The 25,712-nt window shown below is 50.7% G+C and overlaps 1 protein-coding gene and 1 non-coding gene across 6 annotated transcripts in view; one reads left to right on the top strand and one right to left on the bottom strand.

Moving 5' to 3' along the window:
• Positions 1-25,712, top strand: part of GRID1 (glutamate ionotropic receptor delta type subunit 1) — a 692,098-nt gene that overhangs the window by 79,782 nt on the left and 586,604 nt on the right. The gene's annotated exons all lie outside the window — the stretch shown is intronic.
• TRNAW-CCA (transfer RNA tryptophan (anticodon CCA)) lies at positions 1,689-1,760 on the bottom strand. The gene has a single exon. It is a non-coding gene; the product is annotated as a tRNA-Trp (tRNA).

Here is a 25,712-nt window from a genome sequence, read left to right as displayed (position 1 = left end):
TCCTCTCGTATGGATCCAAGAGGAGTTGGTGATTTTCAGTTTGTTATGCTTTTTTACTTTTTGACGGAGTTATGAGTTCTTTAAGCTCCTTATATGCAGAACAGGAAACTGCAAGTCTGCTCTTTTTAAAACAAATTCTTAAATAGAATCTGAGGTCATTGAATTCACTCTTTTATGAATATATAATATCCTTCTTTGTCTCTCATAACAGTTTTGGCTTAAAGTTATTTTTTCCAGATATTAGGATAGTCATCCAGGTTTTCCTTTGGTTATCATGTACAAGAAATACCTTCTTCCAGTCTTTCACTTCCAACCTACTTATGTCTTTGGACTTAAAATGTTTTTAATAGACAGCATATAGTTGAATTATGTTTTTAAAAATCCATTCTTCTAGTCTCTACCTTTGATTGGAGAACGCAACTCATTTATATGTAAAGTAATGATTGATAAGGGTTGCCTTATTCTGCTATTTTGCTGTTTGTTTTCTGTATGTCTAATAGCTTTCCTCTTCCTTTCTTTATTACTGCTTTTTGGGGGTGTATATTTGATTTTTTGTGGGTAGTGAGATCAGATTACTCTTTCATTTTCTCTTGTGTATATTTCTGAGATATTTCCTTTGTCGTTACCATGAGGATTACATTTAATCTCCTAAGTTTATGTAGTTTGAATTGATTCTAACTTAAGTTCAGTAGCAACTAAAGAGCACAACGAGGCTCCGAAAGCAGTTGCATCCCCTTTATATCATTATCACAAGTCATGTCTTTGTACACCGTGTGTCCATTAACAGAGATTTACAATTTGAAAAAAGCATTTGTCTTTTAAATCATGTAGGAAATAAAAAATGGAGTTACAGACCAGTGATACAGTAGCGATAGCTTCTGTAGCTGCCTTTACTGGGGATCATGATGTCTTCACACAGTTTTGAATCGCTCTCTAGCATCCTTTCGTTTCAGCCTGAAGGAGTCTGTTTAGCGTTTCTTATAGGGAAGGTCTTGTGGTAACAGTCTCCCTTATCTTTTGTTTATCGGAAATGTCTTAATTTCACTTTCATTTTTTATTGTGTATATATATATATATAAAACATTGAATTTGTCATTTAACCATAGTTAAATGTGCATTTCAGTGACATTAAGTATGTTCACACTGTTGTGCAATCAACACCCTCCATCTGCAGAACTTTTTTTTATCTTCCCAAACTGAAGTCTCTGTAACTGTTGAACAAGAACTCCTTATTCCCCTACTCCCCTTCCGCTGGTTACCACCATTATACTTCCTGCTTCTATGAATGTAACTATTCCACACACCGTATGTGAGTAGAATCATATAGTATTTGTCCTTTTGTGATGAGTTGATTTCATTTGACATAATCTGTCTCTCACTTTTGAAGGCAAGTTTTGCTGGATATAGAATTTTTGGTTGTAAGCTTTTTTCCCCCATAGCCTGCTTACCTTCTTCCTTTCTGATGAGAAACTGGCTGTTAACCTTACTGAGTGTCAGGGATTGAATTATAACCCCCTCAAAATTCATATTAAAGGCTTCGCCCACAGTATTTCAGGTGAAGGTGAAGTTGCTCAGTTGTGTCCGACTCTTTGCAACCCCATGGACTGTAGCCCACCAGGCTTCTCCGTCCATGGGATTCTCCAGGCAAGAATACTGGAGTGGGTTACCATTTCCTTCTCCAGGGGATCTTCCCAACCCAGGGATCGAACCTGGGTCTCCCACATTGGAGGCAGACGCTTTAACCTCTGAGCCACCAGGGAAGCCCTAGTATCTCAGAATGTTACCTTATTTGGAAGTAGGATCACTGCATATGTAATTAGTTAAGATGAGCTCATTATGGTGGGCCTTAATCCAGTATGACTGTTATTTTGATAAAAAACAAATTGGAACACAGAACTAGACATACATAAAGAGAAGACTATGTGAAGAGACACAAGGAGAAGACAGCCGTATGCCAGCTAAGGAGGGAGGCCTGAAACAGTCCCTTCCCTCACAGCCTTTGGGAGAGACCAGCCTGGTGGGAACGGTAACTTTCTGCTTTGCAGATAAGTTCATCTGTATCGTTTTTTAAGATTCCACGTGTAATTGATATTGTGATATTTGTCTCTCTGTCTGACTTGTTTCACTCAGTTTGGCAGTCTCTAGGTCCAGTCGTGTTTCTACAGGCGGCATTATCTCATTTTTTAAATGACTGTGATGTTCCGTTGCATATGCACCACACCTTCTCTATCCATTCCTCTGTCGGTGAATGCTTAGGTTGTCTCCGTGGTTTGGCCATTGTAAATAATGCTGCTATGAACTTTGGAGCGCATGTGTTTTTTGAATTATAGGTTTCTCCAGATATTTACCTGGGAGTGGAATCACTGAATCACATGGTAACTTTTATTTTTATTTTTTAAAGGAAACTTCATACTGTTCTCCATAGTGGCTTACATTTACATTCCCACCAACAGTGTAGGAGGGTCCCTTTTTCTCCACACCCTCTCTAGAATTTATTATTTGTAGACTTTTTAATGGCAACCCACTCCAGTGTTCTTGCCTGGAGAATCCCAGGGACGGTGGAGCCTGGTGGGCTGCCGTCTATGGGGTCGCACAGAGTCGGACACGACTGAAGTGACTTAGCAGCAGCAGCAATGGCCATTCTGAGCAGTGTAAGATGGTACCCTCTATTTCCTTTTGGATACTTTCTTTTGCTATGTCTTTAAGTTCACTAATCTTTTTTTCTACTATATCTAATCCAACATTAATTTATTTTTTAATCTCATAAATTGGAGTTTTTCCCTCTAGAAGTCTAATTTGCATCTTATTTAATTCTTTCATGTCTCTCCTTAGCTTTTTAACACATGGCATTTAGTAATAATGACTGTTTTAATATTCTTGTCTGCTAATTCGGACATCTGTGCCAGTTCTGGTTTGGTTTTGATTGGTTGATTTTCTCTTCATATGGTTTGCATTTTTCTGCTTCTTAAACATGCCTCCTGAATTTTGTGGGATTACCTGCATTGTGATGGGTATTTTTATATTTTTAGAAGTATCCTTGAACTTTACTCTGGGGTATAGTTAAGTTACTTGGAAACAGTTTGATCCTTTTGAGTCTTGATTTTCCATTTGTCAGGCAGGACCACAGCTACTGCTGCTGAGGCAGAATCTGTGTGTGTAACCTCCCACTGTCCTGTAAATCATGAGGTTTTCCAGTCTGGTTGGAAACAGGCACTGTTTGTAGCCCTGTGTAAATGTCAGGCACTAGTCCCTCAAATCTTTTTGAGGTTCTTTTCCTGGTGTTGGAAAAGGTTTACTCTGCTAAAGACTTAAGTGGGACCTTCTGAAAATTCTGATTTCTCTGTCTGTATACTTCTCTCTCTTTTCTGGTCTGTGAATTCTGGCTGTCTTTGTCTTCTTGAACTTTCAGCTTTAAATCCTTAACTCAGGACACCTGCGTGTCATCTGTGTCCCCTTCATGTCTGCCCAACCCCTGTGTCACCCTAGAAACTCTCTTAGGACAGGATAATGAGGCAACTGTAGAGGCCCCTTGCTTTCCTTTCTCAGGGTCTCAGGATCTGTCCTTTGTTGTCTCATGTCCAGTGTCTTATAAACCATTTAAAATATATTTACCCCCTCCCTTTGTTTCAGGAGTCAGGGTAAATCTGGTCCCTGTTACTCCATCTTGGTCAGAAACAGAAGCCCAAATGTTACTGATTTTTAAAAGAAGATTTTGTTTGTTTACTTGTGGCTGCCCTGGGTCTGCACTGCTTCACGCACTCTCCTGTAGTTGCAGTGAGCAGGGGCTGCTCTCCAGTTGCGGTGTGCGGTCTTCTCGTGGTGGGGGCTTCTCTTGTTGCGGAGCTCGGGCTCTGGAGTGCACAGGTTGTAGTAGTTGCTGCACAAGGGCTCGGAGAAGGCAATGGCACCCCACCCCAGTACTCTTGCCTGGAAAATCCCATGGACGGGGGAGCCTGGTGGGCTGCAGTCCATGGGGTCACGAAGAGTCGGACACGACTGAGCGACTTCACTTTCACTTTTCACTTTCATGCATTGGAGAAGGAAATGGCAACCCACTGCAGTGTTCTTGCCTGGAGAATCCCAGGGATGGCGGAGCCTGGCGGGCTGCTGTCTGTGCGGTTGCACAGAGTCGGACATGACTGAAGCGACTTAGCAGCAACAGCAGCAGCAGCAGCACAAGGGCTCGGTAGTTGTGGCTTGTGGGGCTCCAGAGCACAGGCTCACTAATTGCAGCTTACGGGCTTAGCTGCTCTTTGGCGTGAGGAATCTTCCCAGACCAGGGATTGAATCCGTGACCCCTGGCCTTGGCAGGTGGATTCCTCACCACTGGACCACTAGGGAAGTCCTGTTATGTTTAATGTTGATAATTTGGTTTTATTTAGTGATTGAGCGAACAGAATGGATAAAGATGTGAGGGATGATGGAGAGGAGACAATTGTTGGAATGAGGTGGGAAGGGATGATTTAATTATTTTACTTGTTCTTGATCAATACTCTTTGCCACACTCCAGAGTGTATTGGGTGGAATAATTTATAGCCCCTGCCTTTTAGAAGCCCAGGATCTGAAGGGGTGGAGGAGGTGGTTTATAGTTGTTTTAATCAGGAGATACAGTTGCCGAGACAAAGCAGGTGTTTCATGTTTCCAAACTATGAAGGATTAGGTTCATTTAAAACATTTTTTATTGAAAGCAATTTTAAATGCTATTCCAGGAAGGGTTACAAATCAGGGAAGTTTTGTTCAGCCCTTAAGGGAAGAGGATGGTTAATTCTGTGAAGAGGTTGTAGGAAGGAGCCTGAGACTTGGGATCAGAAGATTCGTATGTGAGCCCCTAGGGTCCTCTCCCCTTAGGGAGCATTAGCTTCTGCATGCACAGTAAAATAAGATAATGGCAGGCATCTTGGAGGGTTTTCATGAGGTGCACATGTAGCATACCCAGCATGGTGCCTAGCACCTAGGAGGTGATCAGTAAAAGTGGTTCCCATGTCTTTGTGCAGAATGAGCCTTGCTTTGTATCTTTGCACAGCGTGACTCTGATGGGCATTTCCTCATGAGTCCCAAGTACCCAGTCATGTCAGACTTTCCCCAGAAAGGAGCTGTGGAGGCTTTGGCTTCTGGACTATATTATGAGAGGTGCAGTTTCAGGCTCTAATGGGACCCCTTGTTCATGAGGAATAACCCCCTGTTATGTCAGGGCTTCCCTCATGGCTCAGATGGTAAAGAATCCACCTGCAATGCAGGAGACCTGAGTTCTATCTCTGGGTTGGGAAGATCCCCTGGAGGAGGGCATGGCAATCGACCCCAGTATTCTTGCCTGGAGAATCCCCGTGGACAGAGGGGCCTGGCGGGCTATAGTCCATGGGATCACAAAGAGTTGGACATGGCTGAGTGACTAAGTACACACACCTGTTATGTCCCTAAATAAGACAAGTCTGAGGGCTTAGAGGAACAGCAGAAAGCAAATGGGAGGTGCCCCCGTCTCCAAGAAGTTGCTGCCAGCCTGCCTCAAAAGTGTCTTCTGCTTGGGCACTGAGACTGAAGGACAGAGAAAGCAGTCCTAGGTGGGGCCTGAGGAAGGGGCCACGTCCTGTGCTCAGGGAGGAAGAGAGGAAGGACTAAGTGAGGACAGAGACAAGAGGGCTCTTAAGCACAAGGGATAAGTGGAGGCCAGGATTCAGCTGCCCCAGAGGAGCCAGAAATGGGACTTCTCAGATGCTCCCATCTGTCTGTGTGTGTAGGGGGGAGCGTGGGAAGCATAACTTGGAGCGCTGGCATGGTGGCTTCAGAGCACCCAGCTCACCCGCAGCCTGGGCCTCTGTGTGCCTTGTGGACGACAGGTGGTGGTATCTCGGGTATAGCCTGTCCTAAGGCGGGTGCTGGTGCCCCTGCCTCCCATGCCAGGGCTTAGTGTTCAGTCTGGGTCACCCTGCTCCCTACTCCCCAGACATCTTTGATAAAGTTAATCAGAGGAACTGGCAGCCATGAGCGCTGAAGGACTCCCAGAGCACGAGGCACTTTGCATGCAGTGTTTGTGCTCTAGATGGTTTAAGAATGCCCTTGTTGGGCAGGTATGGTGGCATCTGTTTTATGATCAGGAAGCTGAGGTTCACAGAGGTGAAGGGACTTGTCCAAGGTCACAGATATGTCTTCACTTGGATTTGAACGCAAGTCTATCTGCCTTGAGACCTCGGTCTTTCTAACATGCCCCAGTTTCTCTTCCTTGTTTGGATTTAGTTGTGTAAAACACAGTCAGAGTAGGCTGACATCGAAAACCACGCCCTGTTAGTGGTGTCCAGCCAAGTCCTGACGTCTGCACTTTCCTGGGCAGGTATGGGGAGCATTGTTCCTTCTCTCCTTGCTTTGCCACAATGCGACGGTGACAAGCAGCTTGCAGATCTTGGCTTATTTCTTGCTCAGGTCACATGTGCATCAGGGGCTGGCCCAAGGCTGCTACCAGCCCGTCGTCATCTTCCTCACTCCACGAACCAGCTGGGGCAGCAGTGCACTGAGCCACCGTTGGCGATATGGGTGGAGAATCAAGGACCAGCTCTGAAACTTCTGCCCGGAGTGAACACATATCACGACTGCTTGCATTTCATTGGCCCGAGCAGGTCACCTGCCAGGCCTGGCTCAGTGGCACGGAGGAGTGCTTGGGCATTGATGACAACAACAGTCTGCAGTGGGTGCTCTGTGCTGTCTCATCAGGGGTGACTTACAGAGTCCCTGTGATGCTGTCCTGAGCTGGGGATGCTCAGGGGAGAAGGGTCCTGCTCCCTGCCTCTAGGAACTCATCGTCTAGCGGCAGGATAGTCAATCCTGTCAAGAGAGGGATGCTTCTGAGTGAGAGGAACTGTGTGTGATACAGACGAGGTGTACACAGGGCTGTGGGGTACACGGGAGCGGTGATGTGTTCTGCCTAGGGAGAACTGCAGGTGAGGGGCAACCTCTGAACCCTTGGTTCAAAGATAAGAAATCCAGAGCAAGGGTCAAGGACAGGGGCTCTGCCTTCTGAAGGACAGGAGGTGTGAAGCACAGAGAGAGCATGGGGATAGGTGAAGCCACTGAGCTGTATGTGTGAAGTCCAGGGGCCCCTGGGACTGGCGGGAAGGGGAAGAAGATGGCGAGGAGGGCGGGCCAGGAGTGGGACTCCTGCGGTTTTGCTGTCTTGTTGCTGAGCTGCGGTTGGAGTTCTGGCTGGAGGGTGTGGTGGGCACTGAAATGCCTGTCCAGAAAGCCTGGCCTGGCTCCCCTCCCCACATGCAGTAGCCTAGCCTGGGTTGCTCTAGGCTGCAGAGTGGGTCTCAACGCGCTCCCCTGCCGGCAGCCTGTGCTGTTCCCCCAGGGGGGATGAATCAGCTCCATTCTTCAAGAACAAAAGCTCCTGGGTTGCCAGGGAGATGCAGGGGGTTGCTGCCTGCACTTCCTGGAGCTGTGGTTTGGTGTCAGGAAGAGATGGGCACGGGGCTCCGGAGCCCTGTCCTGAGTAGGGTGGGGTTGCACACAAGTGGCCTGTCCCCACGTCGCCCTCGTTGAATGGGGCTCTCTGTGCGTCAGAGCTGAGCAGAGGCTCTGCAGTGGGACAGAAACTTGTGCTGGAACGTGGCTCTGTTAGTTGATGGTTGTCCTCAAACCGTTTGAGGTAGTAATACCCAGCTTGCAGGGTGGCTGAGATATTGCATAAGGGAATATATGGAAAGTCCTCTCTCCGTTCATTTATTCAATAAATGCTTCTTGTTGTCAGCGGTGCCGAGCGCTCTCCCAGGGCTGGAATCCGTGCAGTGACGTGAGGCTGACATGGACTGCGCTGGCCAGACAGCCTGGCTGGCACCATCCTCAGCACATGGGGACACTCACTAATGGTAGTTGTGCTTCTTCCTGAGGTCAGGAGATCTGCGGGGCGAGGAGAGGAGTCTTCCCAGGTTTGGAGTATTTCTGGGAAGTAGAGGAATCGGGGAGTCCCACTCCGTGGTGTCATCGCTCTGCTGGAAAGGGGGTAGGGCTCATGGGAGGATTCTGTGGACTTAAGCTCAGTCCTGGCTGTGAGTCCCAGAAAGTAGTGGGGAGAGGGAGTTTCCTGAGCCAGTGAAAGCTGCTGCAGTCGGCTTTGGAACTCACCGTGGAGCCACGGTCCAGGGCCGAGTGGGTCTTCCCCATCTCTCTTAGCAGGCCGCAGAGCCGGCTGTGGAGAGCTGGAAGGCTCTGAGCTGAGCTGACACCCCATCAGCTGATTTGGGAGTTGGAGAGTGGGGCAAAGGCCCTTCCCTGGGAGAGGATCTTTCTGTCCCCACTGTATTAAACCTGCCACCCAGTCACACGTGGGTGGAGGAAGCCTTGGGCCAGATTCAGGCAGCGCGGGAGGGAGGGGAGGGTAGGTGCCGAGTCTAGGGGCCCCTTGGCTGTGTGGAAGTGCTGGGAATCTCTGACGTGCACGTGGGGGCCACATATGGTGGATTGGGGGTTGTTGACGGCACCCAGGAGCGCTGTGTGTGTCGATTCTCCATGACGGGGTTTGGGGGAGCAGGAGGGGTGTGCTGGAGGAGCTTTCTGTTGGGGTCATTGGTGCTGTGCATTGTGGGGCTGATGGCAGGTCCTGGAGTCAAAGGTGTGTTGGAGAGTAAGTGGTGATGGCTATTTAGGGAAGATGGTTGACGATGTGGTGAAGGGCAGGGCTCAGTGAGGATGGGGTGGGGACTACTGGCCATGGGATCATCAGTGCCTCTTCCTGAGCTCTGTCTGCCTACCCCAGGGGGGCAACTTCAGGCTTTCCTGGATAGAGAGGCATCTGGATCTGAGGAGCAAGCGGATGTGAGGGGCAGGCACAGAAGGGGAGGGGTTGAGCCAGCAGCATAGGAGCCTGGGCTGCTGCTCAACGACTTTGCAGACCCACAGGGTCATTACTTGTCATTGTCACTGGGGAAAGTTGCAAAATGAAAATTAACTGTCGGAGAAGATTGATTCGTTTGATGTCTAACCAGGAGCAGCCTTTTATTGCTGTAAAATGTTGATTTTCTCTCTCTGCCAGAGACAGGTAAGTCTTAGTGGCACTGAAGGAAGATAGACCCCTGATCAGAATCTTACCGAAAATGTGGCCCATGGGGTTCAGTCCTCCTTCCTCCATCCTCCAAGGATGCAGGGGTAGGACCTGGTGTGTGATTTCATTCAGGGGGCAAAAACATGTCTGTGGGCCTGCCAGCCACGTGGGCAGGGCTGGGGATAAGGCTTGGGGCGCTGGGTTCAGACACATCTGGGCTTAAATCCAGACTGGGCCACTTAGAAGATTTGTGTCCTGGGCAAACCTTAGTGTCCTCATCTCTAGAATGGGAGGGATATACCTAATTATGTCTTAGACCCTAAATCTCAGCACAGTACCTGGCCCAGGTTATTAGAGGGTGGGCCTGGATCTTGCTGAAATGATCAGAAGCTGATGTGGTCTAGGACACAGGTCACTTTCCAAGTAGCACTCAAGTGTGAGCATGAGATTGAGGGCAAGACACAGATCAACGGAGGGAATAGTGAGGAAAGTAGAGTAGGAAGCCAGTGAGAATAGCTCTTTAAGATGAGACTGTCCAAGCTGGGAGTGTCAGGAGCTCAAGCCTACTGAGGGCTGGACAGAGTGAAGCTTCAGGCCAGGCTGGCCACCTGAAGCCCCGGCCTATCCCCATTGTGTGGCCAGGGGGCTGCTTCTTGCCATGACATTTTTCTTGCTTAAACATGCCTTGGAAGCCAGGAATTGGGCAAGTGCCTGGCTTTGATGGCAGATGGCATTATTCAGGGGCTTTCTGTGGGTTAGGAAATAGCCATCCTCCCTTGGGGAGCTTTTGGATGACCAGGTGCAGTCAAGTTCAGATTGGAGGGGCTTCTGAGTCTGCGGGTCCAAGGAGGAAGGGGCTGTAGTGACTCGGCGGGCAAGCATGTGGGGGTCTCTGTGTTGGGCGTCTGTCTGCCCGCATGCCTGCCTCTCTGTTGCTCTGAAGGAGGCAGGGGCTGGGCTTGCAGCTGCCTGGGCAGAGCGGATCCTGCGTGGGACACAGCTCTTCTCTCTGGTTACAGACTCACCGCTTCGCTCCCCACCCACCTCGACAGTCAGCGTGGGGCATCCGGCCAGGTTCTCCTGGGCGAAGAGATTGTGGAAGTCTCGTTCTCCAGGCAGAGCAACCAGCCCTCTGGAGGGTGTTCAGGGAATGGCCTTGCAAGGGGACAGCCCCTAGAGGGGTGTGGTGAGCTCAGACTGGGTATGAGCTGGGCAACGATACATCCAAGGAGCCTGCATCTGAAGCTATGTGGTGGTGGGACGTGGGGGCGGGTAGCAAAGCTCAGGAGTCACCCAGCCCTGGGCTGGCCTCCAGCAGATGAGCCAGAGTGCAGACTCTGGCCCTGAGGGTGGGGGCGTGTTATTCCCAGGGGCAGACAAGATACAGGGAGGAGAGGCAGGGAGTTTCAGCAAGTTTCCAGACCAAGGAGATGCTGCAGAGACCCAGAAGAGGAAAGGAGATGACAGAAGAAGCACAAACGGGCAATGGGGTTGCCAGTCTCCAAGGTGGGAGGAAATTGAAGTCTGAGGGTCCCAGGGTTTTACCTCCCATAGGGTGGTTGGCACTGCAGCTGCTGGGGTGGTAGAGGAGAGTGCCCAGCTGGTATCGTTTGTGGATCAGCCTGCCCTGCTAGAGAGGCTGTTAGGTAGAGAGGCTGAAGACGAGGTGAATGCATCCTGAGGTCCCCTACTAAAAACAATTAAAAAAACTTGACCTGGGGGTCAAAGGTCTAGATTCTGCTTCCAGCTCTGCTGTGAGCTTGCTGAGAGCCCTGGGCAAGTCCCAAGCCCTCTCTGGTTTTCAGTTATTCTTCTCTTTAAAAAACAAGGCATGGCTTAAAAAAAAAAAAAACTTTCAAACATTTCAAGCAGTGTGACCCCTGGTTCAAGTGAAATGTTCCAGTACTCTTTCTATGCTTAACTGAGTGAAGGAGGTAGGATGGGTGGGGTGGGGATGCTGGGCTCTGCTCACCTTCCTTCTCATTACAGGACACGTTTAGGACCCAATGGTTGAGCCTGTTTCCACCGCTGTGCTTATAAATGCTTGCCTTAGATTTTTAAAATTATATATACTTTAAGCCAATGTTTACTGAGCACTTGATATGCGCTTGGCACAGTCTAAACATTTCACGAGTTTTAACTCATTTACTTCTCACAACAACCCTAGGAATGAGATGGGGAAGCTGAGGCACAGAGAGGTGAAGTGACCATCACAAGGTCACACAGTTAGTGAGTGGCCCAGCCGGGATTCCAGCCCAGGCATCAGGGTTCTGGGGTTTCCCATTCTCCCCTGTGGCCCATCGATGCTGGTGGAAAGAGGTGGCTTATTTTGCTGGGTGTAAGGCCACCAGCGTGTGACTTCAGGGAGTGTGGCTGCACGCTGGGACCCTAGACAGACAGCCTCTGGAGAACAGGGGCCTGAGTCTGGGAGAGCTGGGAGAGGCTGGATCCTGCCTGCTGCCCTTTCCATTTTTCCTCTGGGACCGTCGAGGCCCCGGGGTGTCAAAGGCGGGTTTTGTAATGGCAGCGACGCACAGGTTGGCACCTAGGAGATTGAATGCAGGAGTTTCTCCGCCAGGCACACACTCTAACCACCAAATTTATTTAAGCAGATAAAATGCAGGGGGTGTAATGTCAGATTAATGGATAAATAACCGTTCTGGTTTTTGGCAGGATGGCAGGGAGCGGCAGTGAGAAGCCTCATTATGTGCCGCTCTGCCTCGAAGAACAAGTCTCGCGCTGCAACCCCAGCACCCGGGCCCGTGAACAGAGCATTAAATTGTTGGAAATGGCTTCCCTTCACTTGCAGAACAAAGATGTTTTCTCCAGAATAAATTGACTCCCTCTCTGCGCGCTGAGTCCCAGTTTCCCACAAATGCAGCCTATGCTCCCGCTCAGCTCGCTGTGGGAGGGAGGGAGCCATGGGCCTGGGAACAGGGCTCGTGGGGGTATTCCCGCTGGGGTGAGGGCACTGTCCCCTGGGGGCTCCTGGCTCCTGGGCTGTCTCTTGCCAGGTCTCTGTGGCTTTGGGGGAAAGGAGCCAATCTGCAGTTGTGTGGAGAGTGCAGGAGTCTGGAGGAATGGAGCTAGGATTAGAGCTCATGGAAAGGCTGTGTATGTGGTGGTTTTGGCTTTGTGTTTGATGTCTCTGGGTTTGGGTGTTGCTCACCAGCTGTGCAATCTTTGCATGTATGCGGGCTTAGTCACTCAGTTGTGTCCAATTCTTTGCGACCCCATGGACAGTAAGTAGCCTGCCAGGCTCCTCTATCCATGGGATTATCCAGGCAAGAATACTGGAGTGGGTTGCCATTTCCTCCTTCAGGGGATCTTCCCAACCCAGGGGATCTTCCCGACTCTGATTGAACCCACGTTTCGGGCATTGCAGGTGGATTCTTTACCATGGAGCCACCTTCGGTCTTTAGGCAAGTTATTTTACCTCTCTGGACTCAGTTGTTACCAGGGAAATGGGGATAACAGGCCCCTTGCATGAGAGATAACACAGTATGAGTGAAGGACCTTGGACAGCGCCAGCCACAGCCAACCTTTGGGGGTGGAGCCGTGGGTGCAGTCCAGTCAAGGCTCTGCCTCCTCTTTCTACAAACTTGATCCCCAGGGGAGAGGGGTGAGGCGTGGGGACCTACGGAGTCCCCTGTGAGGAGCCTGCTGTGCTGCTGGGCCTTGACCTTGTGGTATGGATCGGGGGCCGGGCTGAAGGGCCCAAGCTCCTCAGGTGACTGATGGCTGGGCCTTGACCTTGTGGTATGGATCGGGGGCCGGGCTGAAGGGCCCAAGCTCCTCAGGTGACTGATGGTACAAAGCCCCCTTCTGACTCGCCACAGTCTGCCCAGTGCATGGCAGGCTCCTGTTTGGGTGGGACCAGAATTAGGGGAGACTTGGCTTTGCCTTGGGGTGAATGTAAAGACAGGCGTTTTTGAGCTGCTGCCCTGGCTGACCTGGGCTTGTAGGAACAGAGTTCAGGGAGGCTGCTCAGGGGAGATTAACTGCTTTCTGCTTTAGAAGAGCCCTTTTCTCCCCCTCTCTCCTCCTTCTAGAGGCCATGTGGTGGCAGTGGGAAGGGCAAAGTTTTTGAGGCCAAGACTCAGTACTGTCAGCGCTTAGCTGTGTTGCTCTGGGCACGTTGCTCTCTCTCTGAGCCTCAGTCTTGCCATCTTTGGACACTGGAACAGTACTTCCAAAGGTCTGGAAAACTGGTGATGAAACGTGAAGCTCCTGGTACAAAGTAGTCCCTTTGGGCAGTCATGTTCTGTAACAAATATTTATGTACCAGGCCTTGGGCTGGTCTCCAGAGATAATGTGATGAGCAGAGCAGCCATGTTGTGACCTCTAGGAGTTGAACAGCAGCTGATCTGATGCCAGGGGTTGCCAGAATGCATATATGTCCTTATGTGCTACCTATGTGCCCCTGCCCTGGGCCCTCAAGGGTGGGAGGCCTGGGGTTCTGCTGCATCTGGCAGGATCTGGCCTTTCGGGCAGTGGGCTGCCTGTGTCTTGTTCTGCCTTTTCCCTCCTTCATTCCTCCCTTCTCATCCCCATCTGCTCCACCAGAGCTTCTGTCTCACCCAGCCCAGAGGTTGAAAAAGAAAAGTTCAGAAAGTGTCCGGGTCTGGACTTGGTCTGCTAAAGCCTGTTGCAGGCCCATGGCACATGGACTCCTGGTTGTTATGGAGCATCTCCTCGCAGGTGTCCTCAGGCACTCGGGTCCCAGATGGGCAGAGTAGAAGTCTCTGTCCTCATGGAGCTTTCCGTCTTCTCAGAAAACAATTATGGAGCCCTTTCGGGCTTTCCTCATAGCTCAATTGGTAAATCATCTGCCTGCAATGCAGGAGACCTGGGGTCGGGAAGGTCCCCTGGAGGAGGAAATGGCACCCCACTCCAGTACTCTTGCCTGGAGAATCCCATGGACAGAGGAGCCTGGTGGGCTGCAGCCCATGGGGTCATGAGAGTCGGACACGACTTAAGGCACCACCCCCATTCCCGTGTCTGTTTCTCTGCTAGTGCTTTCCACATCTGATCTTCACCATGGAGTGGGCAGCCTGTGGCTGGTATTGAGCCCTGCCCCCTTCCCAGGCGAGCACAGTCTGTATGGCCTCCCTCTCTCCTAGAGTCCTGCAAGGCCTGCCCAGATAGAGCTCTAGGCTCAGACAGGGAGGACTGGGACTTGACTTGGTCCTTTTACGTAGCAAGTCACATCACTTGTCTGAGTTTTCCTCATGTACGAATGAGGGATACTGCTCGAATCACCTCCTGGGGTGTGGGGAGGAAGCCGCCAAGCACAGTGCTCTCCTGGGGCTTGTCAACCTGGCTGGGTGTTTTGTTCCCTGGGAAGTGGGCTCCGAGGTCCCAGGCTGTGTCCCAGAGTGGGGGCCATGCCCTCTGCAGCCCCAGCCCTGGCCTCTCCTCCAGTTTTGGAAATGTGTGTTTGGGATGGAGCAGGCTCCCTAGGCAGCATTCCATCTCCTACACGCTGGGTCTTTGTTTAGCTCCAAATTAAAGTGAAAGCAGAAAACACAAAACATTTCCTGCCTCTGGAGTGAAGGAACTGTCTGTCTTGTCAGCTCCAGAGCCGCCAGTGAGCCCAGGCCCATATTGTGGAGTCTGGCAGTGGGGGCCTCTCCTGGGAGGCTCCTTCCATCACTGTCCACGTCTGGTATCGAGGTTATCACACTCCCAAGCAGACTCGGGGAAAGCAACGCTGACCAGAGATTTTCCGTGTTCTGGAGGTGTCACTCTTACCTGTACTCACTCGCTTATTCTACTGGCCTAGCTCCTTCCTGCCCCCCTGGCCCCCACCTTGAGCCTTCTGCCGTGTCAGTTGGCATTCATGTAGTTTATTTCAGTGTGTCTGTCTGTGTTCCCACTGAGACCATGCAGTCTTGAACACTTGGCTGGGGTTCAGGCAGAAGTGCCCTGCAGGGACCATTGAAGAAGGTCGAAGGAGGACAGCATCGGGGAGCTTAATGGGGAGTACAAGCCTCAGAGGCATGTGAAGAAGTGGGAGTGAAAATGTTAGTGCACAGTTGTGTCTGACTCTTTGCGACCCCATGGACTGTAGCCCGCCAGGCTCCTCTGTCCATGGAATTCTCCAGGCGAGAATACTGGACTGGGTTGCCATTCCCTTCTCCAGGGGACCTTCCTGACTCAGGGATCGAACCCAGGTCTCCTGCATTGCAGGTGGATTCTTTACCAACTGAGCCACCAGGGAAGCCCTCGGAGGCATATACTGGCTTGGAGTCTAGCTCTGCCACTTGCTGTGTGAACTTGGGAAGGTTATGGAACTTCTCTGAGCCCCACTTCTCTCATTTCTGAAATGAGGGTGATGGTGGTACCCGCTGCTGTAAGCGTTGTCCTAAGGATCATCACAAAGTCACATCAATGGCGTGTAGCTTAGTGCCTTAGCATTGGCACGTAGTCAGTGCTTAGAAATGCTGGCTCTAAAGTGACAGGAAGCCATGTGGGCGCTGCTGAATTTCCCTGGTGAAGGCAGAGCAGAGAGCAAGTCCCAAGAAAAGAAGGGTGATCGTTGCCCTCATGGCTGTTGCACGGCGTTCCCATGGGTGGGGGCAGTCTCCATGGGCTGGGGTAGGGAACAGACTCACGGCTATCTTAGGACCAGGTGGGAACTGAGTCATACTAACCAAACTTATGAGTGGTTGACTTTTGGCTGAATACATGTCAGTGTTTCAGTTTACAGGGAGAAACCAGGAATCTCACAGGCTCCTCCAATGAGAAATCCTGGCAAGGAGTCCAATTTCAGCCAGTTGCTCCATGAGCCAGGTAGTTGGGAGCTTCCCAAATTATCTCCACCAGGCGCCCCTCCTGGGTGTGTCTCAGCAGACGTCTGGATTGCCATTTGGAGCCTGGGTGCAAAGAGGTCAGGGCAGGGCCTCTCGCCGGCTCCTCTGCTCCTTGCGTTTTGTCTACTGGGCTCTCGCATCCTCTGCTTTTTCTTACCTTTGCCATCTTGTTTCCTCTCTTCTCGTCCCCTCCTCCAGACGTGCACTGTTAGAGCTGCAATTCCGGCTGGACTCCAGGCTTAAGTATGTTTGAAAAAAAGCAACCTTTTTTCTGATTTGAACCTTTCGGATTTTTTTCTCTCGTGTTGGCGGTGCCCAAGTTTCCCCTTGTTCTTCTTTTACGTTAATATTCTTTGTGTATTATTTTATATATAATTATAGATTTGTATGGTTTTCATATTCTTTAGTGATTCAGAGACATTTTGTTTTATGCATGCAAATAGTTTACAGACACAGATGAGGAAGGATGGGCACCAGACCGTCCTTGGTGAACAGGGGCCGATACAGATTTATGAGAGGAGAGAAGACGACCACAGAGGTATGGGACCAGCCAGTCCTGTCTTTGCGTGAATGCTAAGTTGCTTCAGTCATGTCCGACTCTTTCCGACCTTATGTACTGTAGCCCACCAGGCTCCTCTGTCCATGGGATTCTCCAGGCAAGAATGCTGGAGTGGGTTGCCACACCCTTCTCTAGGGGATCTTCCCAGCCCAGGGATCGAACCTGTATTTCCTGAATTGGCAGGTGGGTTCTTGACCACTAGCACCACCTGTCTTTACATATTTGCGATAAACGATTGAGCTGATAGTTTGCAAAGAGGTCATCCTGGGCTACCTGCCCTGGGCAGGGGGCTGGGCTCCTTGAAGTAAGTGAGTCCATATTCTCAGGTGTTCTCTTGAGGCTTCCAGGGCACAGATGTGGAACGGGTGTAACCAGCTGCCTCTTGTTGGGCCAGCCCTGTCAGCACTCACCTGCCTGAGACCACAAGTGGCCCTGTTCCTTCGTTAGAATATCTTGCTGTCCTTTTCTTCTAAATTGAAACATGACTCAGTCACGATACTTCATATTCCTTTCAGTGTGCAAATTTTTCCTTAGACAGGGTGTGTCCTTTTGATTTTTAATCTCAGTTCTTTGTTAAGTTCTGGGAACTCTTTTGGTGGCCTTGTGAAGGAGCTATGATCTGTCTCTTACATCTTCTTTGGGAACCAGGGCCCTTGCTATAGAGTTCTTCCAACATTTTCCAATTGTCATCTTCCCCACTCATTTACTCTGTGTCCTGGATATGTGTGGTATATCTTGCTAGAAGTTTCCACAGTGGGAGGATTTATGGGTGGCTCTGATGATGTCACCCTGCTTATTTAACTTATGTGCAGAATACATCATGAGAAACGCTGGGCTGGAAGAAACACAAGCTGGAATCAAGATTGCCGGGAGAAATATCAATAACCTCAGATATGCAGATGACACTACCCTTATGACAGAAAGTGAAGAGGAACTAAAAAGCCTCTTGATGAGAGTGAAATTGGAGAGTGAAAAAGTTGGCTTAAAGCTCAACATTCAGAAAACGAAGATCATGGCATCTGGTCCCATCACTTCATGGGAAATAGATGGGGAAACAGTGGAAACAGTATCAGACTATTTTTTTGGCTCCCAAATCCCTGCAGATAGTGACTGCAGCCATGAAATTAAAAGATGCTTATTCCTTGGAAGAAAAGTTATGACCAACCTAGATAGCATATTCAAAAGCAGAGACATTACTTTGCCAACAAAGGTCCGTCTAGTCAAGGCTATGGTTTTTCCAGTGGTCATGTATGGATGTGAGAGTTGGACTGTGAAGAAAGCTGAGCACCGAAGAATTGATGCTTTTGAACTGTGGTGTTGGAGAAGACTCCTGAGAGTCCCTTGGACTGCAAGGAGATCCAACCAGTCCATTCTGAAAGAGATCAGCCCTGGGTGTTCTTTGGAAGGAATGATGCTAAAGCTGAAACTCCAGTACTTTGGCCACCTCATGCGAAGAGTTGACTCATTGGAAAAGACTCTGATGCTGGGAGGGACTAGGGGCAGGAGGAGAAGGGGACGACAGAGGATGAGATGGCTGGATGGCATCACCGACTCGATGGACGTGAGTCTGAGTGAACTCCGGGAGTTGGTGATGGACAGGGAGGCCTGGTGTGCTGCGATTCATGGGGTCGCAAAGAGTTGAACAGGACTGAGCGACTGATCTGATCTGATCTGATCTGATGCTGTCACTCCTGGTCATGTGACCAGGGCCGATGAAGTAGAAATGAGTGTGACATAAGCCTCTTTTGCATAGAAGCTTGAAGAGCTGCCATATGATTCTGGCACGTCTGTTATTCTCTCTGCCATGAGAAGTGGGGGTTGCTCCTTTGGCCTGGATCACGATGCCACAAACAAGAGCTGCAGTCAACTTGCAATACACATGTAGTATGAGAGGAAGATAATCTTTTGTCTGCTTAAGCCACTGAGATTTTGGGATCGTTTGTTATGACAGTGTATCTTAGCTTAAACTGATTAATACAACACTGATTTCTCCAATGTGTTTTGTTTTACTGGTACAATTTTTTGGCAGTACCGTTTCTGTTTTTCACTGTTTCCAACTGTGAGTTTATTAGAATCATGGAGATATTACTTTTGTTTTGAGCTCTATTATTCAATCGATGAAATGTATTTTTTTTTTCTCTTTGAAAACAACTGGTACCATTTTTCTAAAATCTTCTTGTGCTCCATGTGTGAGTCTATTTTAGGGTTGGCCATGTCTCTGAAATTGTACTTTCCTTTTTTTAAAATTGGATTGGAGATTTTATTTTTTACCTATTTACTCATCCCTATGTTTTCTCTGTTGTTCCTTCCTGTGTTGCTGAGAGATTTAGTAGAGTCTTCTGGGTAGAAAGCTGGCTTGTGAGGCTGGAGGGGGACACCTACCCCAGCACCCTGGCTCCTGGCAGGAAGCATGTGTTTTGAGGCCGCGGTCCGATTTTGCTCTTGACTGCTAGTGCTGCCGATGTTCTTTTTTCGGTGATTGCAGACAATTTTAATTGGATCAGGGAGAGAAGGTCCTTGGCACTGCTCCCTTGTCCTTTATCTTCCAGGAGATAATCCCTTTAGCGGTCTGGAGCCGGCTCTCACATTGCCTTCTTTCTCACTGGCCTGCCTCTCCCCGGCTCTCTCTGGTCCCCTCAGTAGCATGCTCCGTGGTGGGTCTCTGTGTCCTATACACCTGGCCTGGCTGTCCCCTCCCGAGCCTCCTCCACAGCACTTCCCTGTCTCTTTACAGCCCAGGAGGGAGCTGAGCTCTCAGCTGACACTTGGCCTGTTCTCTCCTTACCCTGCATGCCATCCTGTTCATTCACCCATCATTGTTCTGACAGCCATGTTAGTCTGTTGACTCAGATTCAGCCTAAAGGTGGCTGCACCCAAGTCTTTCCCCCATAAGCTCCTCATGAGTCTTCACCTCTTCTTATGCTTTTGGCTTTCTAAACCTCCCGTCCTCTGTCTCTCTCTGTTTTGTGAGTATGGCCCATTGTTCCATGTAGCTTCCAAGTATTTGGGTTCCAAACACTTCATTCTGTGTACTAATTATCTCTTCCATGAGATCGGGAGCAATCAATGTCCTCTGCTAATCCCTTATAAAAATGTTGAGCAGACAGGTCTTAGGACAGAGCCCTCAGGTGTACCACTGGAGATACTTTTCTGGTTGTTGTGAATCATCCTACTTTGGGTCTGGTTAATTTGATCTCTGAGTCCACCTAATTGTACTGGCACTCAGCCCACCTCAGAGGACTGTACAATACTTTGCTGAAATCCAACCCCACATCAAATCCTAAAGGTATAGATCCTCCAGGTGAGGTCAGTGTTGGGCAAGAAACAGACCACACGTTCCCAGGGGTCATTGAGCAGAGTTGAATGAAGAGGAACCAAACAGGGATAGTGAAGCAATGAGGAGCAAGTAGGGAGCTGCACCATGCCTGGGCCTGAAGGGTCAGGGTAGGGTCAGTGTTACTGAGCCCTGAGGGAAGGATTCAGCAGTCAGAGAGGGGCTGCCCGCTGGAGCTGTGTCCCAGGTGTGGGAGCACAGCCACTGCGAATCCAGGCCCAGCTCAACCCTCTGATGACCTGATGATGCCTTCCAGTGTGTATAGCCAAGTAGAAACCAGGAAGCAAGGAAGCCCAGGAGTGGAGCCCCCAGAGGCCAGCCTCGCCGGGCACTCAGCAGGGTGGATTGGGAGGTATAAGAAGAGTAAGCGGCTCACCCGTTCAGGCCGTGGTTGCGTGCAGTTCTGTGATGGTGCGCTTGACTTCAGCCTGGAGCTGCACGCAGTTACTTATTGATGTTCCAAACAACCTTGTGAATTAAATGTTTGTTTGGGGGCTGACCCTCCTGGAATGGAGATGGGGCTTGTCTGTCTCTGGCATCACTCATGGGCTCTCGTGCCAACAAGGTGAATGTACTACGATCGTGGGAATGTGATGGCACTTACGTAGTCTGGCAAATTAAATATCTGTGGGATCTAGCTGGGCCATGTCCTGGTGGGAGCGGAGCCCCTGCTCTGGCCAGACATGGTGGCCTCAGACTACTGAGGAGGGGAAGAAGAGCTGGCAGAGCCCCCAGGTGTGGGGAGGGTTGGATGGGAGGCCATGGAGTTGTCCCTCTACCCAGGACTATTCTAAGCAAGACATATAGGTACAGTTCACACTGATAAACCTGTGGGCTAGGAGAGCTGTGTCATCTTCTGAAGAGCTGGATGGTGCCTGTTACATGCCTGCTTTTGAAGGAAAGGCAAAGGCGAGCTGGGATCTGAATAATCCTGGTTTCCTCTCTGGGAGCTCTGCTTACTAACTGCCCTGTGCATCCACGGGAAGGCGATGTGGAGGATAGAAGAAGCTGAGATGAAGTACGTGCTGGGGTGGGCAGCTGAGGTAAGACCCTCGGACCCCTCCTGCCTGTCCACTTGCTGACCCAGCCTAGCACAGGTGAGTGGACATGGCCAGTCTCTCCAGCTGTGATATCCAGGGCCTCTGCCTGGCAGGACCAAGCTGAACTTGTACAGGCACAGTGCCGAGGCTACCCCAGGATTCTTAGGGGGCAGTCAGGCATCCCTCTGAGGCCCAGGGCTGGTACTGTGCAAGAAAGCTGGTGATGGCGGGAGAAGCAGGACCTCCTGAGCCGTGGGTGCTCAGAGCCTGTGCAAGAAAGCTGGTGACGGCGGGAGAAGCAGGGCCTCCTGAGCCGTGGGTGCTCAGAGCCTGTGCAAGAAAGCTGGTGACGGCGGGAGAAGCAGGGCCTCCTGAGCCGTGGGTGCTCAGAGCCTGTGCAAGAAAGCTGGTGACGGCGGGAGAAGCAGGGCCTCCTGAGCCGTGGGTGCTCAGAGCCCAGCCAGGTGAGCACACAGGCTGCAAGGGAGCTCAGCCCAGGCATCCCCAGGGTGCGAAGGCCAGGGAAGGTGCTCCTGAGGTGATCAGTGACCCAGGCCCTGAGGGATGGAGACGTTTTATTGTAATTATTAATTTTAAAGTGTTGAGAATTCCCTGGTTGCCCAGTGGTTAGGATTTGGTATCTTTCACGGTTGGGCCTGGGTTCAGTTCCTGGTTGGGGACCTAAGATCCTGCAAGCTGTAGGGCATGGCTGAAAAAAAAAAAAAATTACAAAGGCAGTATAATTATACGACAGAATCTTTGAAAAAGAAAGGAAAGAAAAAAAAAATCTACCTTTACCACAGTCCCTAACCCAACCAGGGTTGCCTTTTGACTTGTTGCTTCCAGGTCTTTCTCAAATAATTGTGATTCCTCAGGGAGTGGAGGAGAGGGGTCACAGTGGGCTGACACCCAGGTGAATGCGGGCTGACAGAGTAGAGAGAGAGCTTGGCTCGCCAGGGTAGGCCTGGCGTGGGGCTCTGGGCTCCAGGCTCATGCAGGGTTTATCCTCAGTGGGTTCCCCTGTGGCTCATCCCAGAAGCTGGTCCTCAACTGGGCTTCCCGTGTCCTTGAAGGGCTCCCCTGTCATCACGGGTAGCTGTCAGTGAGGTCATGAGTGGCACCTAGGCTGGTATGGCCAGAATGGGTCTCTGCAGCCCAGGGATCCCTGGCTGGGGTGCTGTAGCAGGCATGGGTCTGGCCAAGTCTGCTGCCAGGAACTCTGGTCCCCTGGACATTTTTGTGGCCGATAAGGGAGCTGTTGGACACCAGGCAGGTGATAGCCAGTCTCAGGTGGGGGGACCTCTGCCCGTGGCCCAGCTGGGGCCTTGTTGGGCCTTCTTTGCCTTTCCAGAGAAGCAGACGGCACCAGATAGATGCACGTTACGGTTATTTGGGAACTTGTGAGATCCGTGACACCATGGCCCCCTCGTTCTGTGGGTGTAACCTGTCTATCAGGGTTTCTGCAAGCTCCCAAGGTGATTCTAAAAAACAGACACTGTGGTTCTCAAATTTCATGTGCATCACGATCAACTGAAAATCTTGCTAAAAAACATGAATTGCAGGGCCCCACTTCAAAATTTTCTGATTCACTGGGTTTGGGTGGGGCCCAAGATTTACAACAAATTGAATTCTGACAAGTTTCTAAGGGGTGCTGATGCTGTTGGTCTGGGGACTGCACTCTGAGAACCACTAGATTAGGGGAAAATGACCGGGGAAGTTTTTGGTGCTAGCATTTGGTGAGGGCAGGTGTTGGCTGCCACACAGAGATGGTGAGAGGAGATGTTTGTCAAAGATGGTGAGGGAAGAGGTTGGCTGTCACAGGTGTGGAGGGCAAGTGCTGGTTTCTACCCAGTGGGAAGGAAAGGTGTTTGCTGTCACACCCAGGCGGTCCAGGGAGGTGGTGGCTGTCACGGGGAGGAGGGTGTCTGGTTGGTATCAGGTAATGAGGAAAGCTTTTGGCTGAGGAGGCGAAGGAAGGTGCTGGCTGTCTGTGTCAGTGAGCCAGGACGAGAGCTGGTGAGGGAAGTGCTGCTTGCTGCAGGTGGAGAGGGAAGGTGCTGGGCCACCAGGTGGCGAGGAGAGCTGTCGGCGGCAGGCGCATGAGAGAGGGAGGCGCTGTCCGCTCTCGGTGGAGAGGGCGGTGCTGGCCCTTCTGGCTGCTGATGGGGTGCCAGCCCCGCTCTCCACTGAGGCTGAAGCAGCCTCTGCCTCTTAGGTTCCCTAGTGTGTCCTCCCGTTTCTTCTTCCCCAGGCCCTCTGGCCTGGCTGGTCTGCCCCTGTATGCCACAGGAGTCTGAGAAGGCCAGTGGAGCTCAAAGAAAGTGAAAGCGTTAGTCGTTCAGTTGTGTCCGACTCTTTGCAACCCCGTGGATATAGCAGCCAGCCAGTCCATGGGATTCTCCAGGCAAGAATACTGGAGTGGGTTGCTATTCCTTTCTCCAGGGGATCTTCCCACCCAGGGATTGAACCTGGGTCTTCTGCACTGTGGGAAGATTCTTACAATCTGAGCCACCAGGGAAGCCCACTCTAGTGGACTCCAAGACTTCCCTTTGGATGGGTGCATTTCTTGTCCTTGGAGGGAGGGGTGTGAAGGTTGGGCGGGACATGACAGAGTGTGGGGGCTTCTGTGGTGGGGACATGCATTGCACGATAGCACACTGGCCATAAATAATGTATTCTCCACAGAAGGATGGCCCCAGGAAGCATGCCTTCCCAGCACACATTCAGGAGGTACATTTTGATGCAGAAACCACAGGAAGAGTACATCCTTATCTGTCTTTTATCATTATTTTCCAATCGAGAATCACAGAAGCCCATGTCCTAGGGCTCCAGCCTGGAGCCTGTGGGGAAAACAATTTTCCCAAGAGCAGGCTGCCGAGATGCGAGATCTGGAGCCCAGACTTAGGAGATGGCAACCTGTAGCTGAGCCGCTCGTTCTTGGGGGGAAAGACAAAGCTGTCAGCCTGGTTGAGTGTGATGTCCCTTGTTTCTATAGCTACAGTAAATGTAATTACAAAAGAGTAACCCTTTGCGGATTTCACTGTAACCTCAGATAGCTAATGACATTTACTGGGTTTCTAGCAATCTGGGACAAAATGCTCATTTTGAATTTAACATGAGTAATGCCATTTTCCATCTTAGTTAAGTACTTGGTGTCATAAAAGAGTTATCTGTACAGAGCCCCCAGTCCTGTCAGTAAACATATTACAAATATTATCACCACTTATTTTCTGGATGAAAGATGTGGAGAAGGCCCAGAGAAACAGTCCTCCTTTACATTTATGACTCTGCTCGGAGACTCAGGAAATTCAGCATGAAATCATCGTGTAGGTAATTCAGACTGTGCACCAATATTTCACACGTAGCTGGAGGCCCCCTGGAAACAGTAATGTTATCTCAGGGAGCACAAACTATGTAAATACATCCTTCCATCGCCCAGCCACAGTCGGTGTCAGACAGTGTCACTTGGCTACCAACACAGATGACGGATGCTGAGTGTCTTTGGTCTAGGATAATGGAAGTCACTGACTGCAGCTTGTTAGGGGGGAGACATGTTTCCTCACTGTTGCTGGAGACATAAAGAATTTGCACACCAAATTAGAGTCGGTGCCAAACCACATATTCGTTTGCTCATCCATTTATTCATGCATCCTGTGGATCTGTTCCCCCAGCCCTATCAATAATCCTGTGTGGGCAGTGTGCTGGGGCTCTGGTGGAGGGGCACCAGGAGTACTGGGGTTGGAGGGAGCATGGTGGGGGCGGCATGAGAACTGCCCAGCAAGCGGGTGGTCTAGGCAAGTCCTCGGGGAAGAGACCACTCAGCAAGGTCTGAGTGGAGGTGGTGCCTTTGGGCAGCCTGAGGCTGAAGAAAGATGCTCCAGGCTGGGCGTCATAGTGAAGCTCTTCTCGGCCAGTCCAGTGTCTGGCTAGAGGGAAGACTGGCGTCTCCCTACTTCCCCCTGGACTTATCACCACTGCAGGGGCCTGTGGAATGGAGGGAAAAGTTACTGTGGGCCTGGGCGTCAGCTGGACCGGGGTTCTGCACCTGGTGTGTGTGCGTGCTAAGTCACTTCAGTCGTGTCTGACTCTGTGTGACCCTCTGGACTGTATGGGATTCTCCAGGCAAGAATACTGGAGTGGGTGGCCATGCCCTCCTCCAGGGCAGATTCCTGCCGCAGGGATCGAACCCATGTCTCTTATGTCTCCTGTGCTGGCAGGCAGGTTCTTAACCACTAGTGCCACTTGGGAAGCCCTCTGCACCTGGCACTGCCACTCAACAGCAAGGTCACTTCAGGTAAGGTCAGAGCCTCAAGTTTCCCTAGGTGGAAAATGAAGACACCCATGCCTACCTACCAGAGCAGTGGTGAAGATGTCATGAAACAGCTTACTTACTCAGATGCAGGTGCTGCTTCATTCAGGTCTTGCTCAAGGCACCTCGTTTAGGTAATGAGAGCACCCATCAGGGTATTCCCCTAGGAAGTCTGTGCTCACAGAGCTTCCCAGAACAGCCCTCGGCCCAGCTGGACCTTAGAGTGGCTGCCGCAGGTGTCTGTCCCTGAGCTGCCTCCTGGCCACGCAGGTGTGTGCGAGGCATCTGTGTCTGCGCCGCGTCTGGGTCTCTGATCCCTGGTGATACCCTGAGTGACCAGAGAGGCAGCTGGCTGATTCACTCCAGCCGCTGTCTCATCCTGGCTCTGACTCTCATAGGCTGTGATTGGCGACACATTCCGAAGTGTGAGCTCTTCGGAGGAGGCACTCCGTGTTGCCGTTCCCCGCAATGGATTGAGTAGATTCAGGTGGTAGTGCCTACTGCTGACTCAAAAACCCGCAGGTTGCTCCATCTGGGGCTTGACATTCTGGGGAGCTGAGCAGAAGGGTACAAATTGAGGATTTTTCAGGAACAGCTGGGTGGTGGCCCTGCAAGGCTTGGGCACCA

This window comes from Bos javanicus, chromosome 28 (assembly GCF_032452875.1).
Source record: "Bos javanicus breed banteng chromosome 28, ARS-OSU_banteng_1.0, whole genome shotgun sequence".
In the NCBI taxonomy this organism is placed as follows: Eukaryota; Metazoa; Chordata; class Mammalia; order Artiodactyla; family Bovidae; genus Bos; species Bos javanicus.
This window is presented reverse-complemented; position numbering and strand designations above follow the sequence as displayed.